This window comes from Rutilus rutilus, assembly GCF_951802725.1.
Source record: "Rutilus rutilus genome assembly, chromosome: 2".
Lineage (NCBI taxonomy): Eukaryota > Metazoa > Chordata > Actinopteri > Cypriniformes > Leuciscidae > Rutilus > Rutilus rutilus.
This window is the reverse complement of record NC_140210.1, coordinates 24,956,603-24,960,899: the sequence shown is the minus strand read 5'-3', so window position 1 is coordinate 24,960,899 and position 4,297 is coordinate 24,956,603. Positions and strand designations below refer to the sequence as shown.

Below are 4,297 nucleotides of genomic sequence, written 5' to 3'. Positions count from 1 at the left end.
TATATGTGAAACAAGCTCAGTCGCATTAGAGTTGGATTCTTGTTTATATTGAACATTGTTATTGAACCGCATGTTTAACAGCGCTATTGTTCTCGGCCTCATCAAAGTTTTCACCGGAGCATACAGACTCTGAAACAAGACCAAATATTAGCACGTAACATTTTGGACACCTTTGTTTTTAGGCATCTTTGATTTTGTTTGCATTTCTTCTGAAACAACCTGTTTTGAAATTGTTTAACAATTTTTAACATCACTAGCGTAACACTTATCGTATTGCCGGGTGTGATTGTAATGTTTTGTATGGCGTTTTCTTTACACTTTCCCCCGGATATCTGTTTTCTACAGTTAGTTGTTGTAATGTTAGTGAACTCTATGTCTTCTCTTTGTTCATATACGACAGTATTCACACGAATTGGTTTGATTTGATAAAATGATGGTTTAAACCATCATCTTCAAGTGAGACATTTACATTATATTATTATACCGTCCTAGTTTTTAAATAGCGCTAAAATGTATATTTTATATTTTAACCCTTTATGCGGATATAGAATGCCGCACAAGGTTCTCTGAAATATCTTATCGTGTAAAACATCTATGTAGATCTAGCTATGTTTTTAAAAATACCGCGAAACAAAGACAAGGACGCATCTTTCTATAAGCGACCCTCAAAATCTGTGCATACAACAAAACACATGTAGGTGTACAATGATTTATCAGAAAATTACTTTTGTTTGAAGAAAAACTTAAATCAGCTGGTGCTTGATAACTATTGAAGTTATTAAACACGGTAATGATGTGTTTAATGCGATATTGATTTTAATTCTAACTCAATGCGCTAAAGGTCTATGAACTTTAACATCTTAATAGTTAACTTAAAGCATGCGCAAAATGAAATAGATCCTAACTACTTTCTAAATGTTTGTTACAGAACTTATGGCGAACAATTCACCCATGCATATGTTTAATCAGATTTTGTAACTGGATTGAGTAAAAATAATAAACTTCTCTCTGGTGGCATATGCATAACTTCTCCATGACGCTACTTCTGTTGCATCATGTATAATTTACATAGTTATTTATGGCTTTCCTGATGATGACACCTGTACATCCTACGCAACAGGGTGGGCGAGGGCCCACCCAATCGCCGTCCTGATAAATATTTCAGGACATCGCACGCTCTAAGCTCTACTCTAGCTCTACAAGCCGCGGACTGCTGTGCTACTGCATCATCTCATTGATCAAAAGTTGAAGGACTGTCAAAGCCCGCTTCAACATTTGCCTGAACCTGACGCAAACTACGCTCCTGACCCAAAAACACAAACCCTGGACGACTGTACCGCAAGGACTCACTCAGGAGATTCCAGGAACATTCCAGGAACAAAAAGCATCTTTCATCATCGAATAGTGGACTATTCGAAAAATTGAAAAAATGGCAACGCAAAAACGGATGGAGAACGAGTTCGCGTTGAGTTCTGGCGATGTGGGGCACAAGTATAATCCGGCGTGTGAGTGCGCCACGGGCAAAGAGTGTCCTTTAAGAGCTACGCTAGACTCTATGTTTAAAGATAATTTTAGAGGCCAAATGGTTGGCTTGATGCACAGGATCATCGATGCTGCGTGTGGTATGAAAAACGATTGTGCACAGGATACCAAACGTGTGACAAATCTCAAAAATGAAATGGTAAGAGGCCTGACAAATTCATGGACTGATGTAACACCCATGTTTTTTAACCCCAAAGAGCCGAACGGCGTAATCCTAATTTGCCCCGCTGTGTACAGAACAGAAAAAAAGAACATTTTGTGGTGTTGAACAAAATTAGATTTTGTTCTTAGCATCGGTTCCTGCATCATAGAGGGAGTAAGCACGTTAAATTTCATAAAAAATTTAAGGAGGTTCATTAAATGTTTTAATAAGATTATGTGTTCTGTCATGGACGACTAGACACTAGTCATGGGATGTCCAGCAGAGAGAGAAGGGCTTGAGTGGACACGCCCTGTGGTCACATTTTTACCCGCCACCGCAAACCTCCTGTTGTCCTCTCACTCTGCCTTTTCTCCCGCTTCGCAACGTAGCCATCCTACAGCTTTCCACCCCTGTGACAGCCGTAACATCGACCACCACGTCATCCATTTCAGGCCAAATGGAGGAGCAGGTGGGTTACTTTAACACGGCATTCAGCAACCTGGCCCTCTCCAGTCCCATTTCCTCCCGTGGAGTTGAGGATATGTCTCACCAGCGACCTCCGACTTGTCACAATCCTGGCATGCGTCGGGAACAGGAACGCCTTGACACCTTTCAGAATTGGACTCTTGCTACAGTAACTCCAGCTGAGCTTGCCAAAAGTGGTTTCTACTACCTTGGCCAGGGCGACAGAGTGGCTTGCTTCAGTTGTGGAGGCCAGCTTAGCAACTGGGAACCCGGGAGATCGTGCAGTATCAGAGCACCAGAGGCATTACCCCAACTGCCACTTCGTTCGAGGTGACCGTGCAGATAATGTACCTTTATCTGGTGGCGGCCTTTCCAATGGATCTAACTCGGCAATGCAACAGTGTGAAGAAAGGTTGCTCACATTTGTCAACTGGACCTCAAGAATAACTGTTCGACCAGACCAATTGGCTAAGGCTGGTTTTTACTATGTTGGTCGTAATGATGACGTGAAGTGCTTTTGTTGTGATGGTGGACTCAGATGTTGGGAGTCTGGTGATGATCCATGGGTAGAACATGCTAAGTGGTTTCCAAGATGTGAATACCTATTGCAAGAAAAGGGCCAAGAGTTTGTAGATCAGATTCAAGCAAGATTTCCAAGACTATTTGAACAGCTATTGATTAATGGAGACAGCAACTCAAGAGAATTTGTTGATCCACCTGTTGTGCACCTGGGTCCTGGAGAAGACCGTTCAGAAGATGCAGTGATGATGAACAATCCTGTGGTGAAAATTACAAAACCGTTCAAGAGTTGGTGTCTGATTTACTAAGTGCAGAAGATGAGAAGAGAGAGGAGGAGCGAGAAAGTAAGTTTCTTACTTTTCTTAAGAAACATCATCTTGCCATATCACAGCACCTAAAAAGTGTGCAGAGCTTAATGGACCATCTTCTAGAGGAGAACGTCATCTCACAGAAAGAGTATGGCATTATTCGTAACTGCACTACAGTCAAGCAGCAGACAGGGCAGCTGATTGAGTTAGTCCTGTCGAAAAGGAAATGCAGCAGCAGAGGTCTTCCGCAACTGGATCAAGAAGAATGATGTCTACCTGCTAAGAAAACTGATGGCCCAGACAAATGAAGCTGCATCACCGAGTCAAGATCTTTCAGACTTGTCTATGGAGGAACAGTTAAGAAGATTTCAAGAGGAGCGCACATGCAAAGTTTGCATGGATAAGGAAGTGAACATTGTCTTCATCCCCTGTGGTCACCTAGTTGTGTGTAAAGAATGTGCGCCTTCTCTGCGCAAGTGCCCCATATGTAGAGGCTTGGTCAAAGGCGCTGTCTGTACTTTCCTATCATAAAGTGAAGATATTGATCATCCAAGCAGGGCCGGCTCTAGCCCTTTGGTTGCCCTAGGCAAGATTGAGTTTTTGCGCCCCCCCCCCCTACAAAAAAATGCTACAAAGAATGTTCATTGATGAACAAACAAAAATGCTCTAATAGTCACTCCAACACTTCAACAAGCAAATTATGACTTGAAGAATCAACTGTAAATTGTTTATACACAAATTCTACAAAGAATGATCAAGGATATTTACCAAATTGGATTAATTTAAGCAAATTATGACCATTAAACTGGTTTAACTATACCTTCTACAAACAAATGTGCTATTATGGATAATGTATGTACCACTACAAAATTGAAATATTTAAGTTCTTTTAGTTCTATCTCAAATAATAAAATATTAACAGTTGTTTCTGCCATTTCTATTCACCTTCAAAGTAACTATAGCTAGCAAACTATAGCTTAGTGACAGCAAACGTCCAATATTAGGTGATGTAGGCTACAATACTAAGTAAATTTATTTCATTGGACACCTTAATAGCTAAGATGAGAAGACTTACTCTATACTGAGCTTTATTTTTTATCTTCTTCCTTTCTCCGTTTTCGTCCCTGTGCACCAGAGGTTTAGACCACTTCATTTTCGATCAACGCGCCAGCAGCTGAGCACTTCCCTAACGTAACGTAACGCAACCCTCCCGCCCCCCGCCAATCCAGAAATGGTCGACAAAAATCATAAATTCAATCTAATAATCAGGTTGACAAGTAATTAAACGTGTGGTTGAGGGGGCGCCCTTTGCCCTTTGATC

General features: G+C 41.2%; 1 pseudogene across 1 annotated transcript; it reads left to right on the top strand.

The window, feature by feature from the left end:
- The first annotated feature begins 1,951 nt into the window (after positions 1-1,951).
- LOC311279237 (putative inhibitor of apoptosis) lies at positions 1,952-3,507 on the top strand (annotated as a pseudogene). Its single transcript has one exon. The product of its transcript is annotated as a putative inhibitor of apoptosis (transcript).
- The last annotated feature ends 790 nt before the right edge of the window (positions 3,508-4,297 follow it).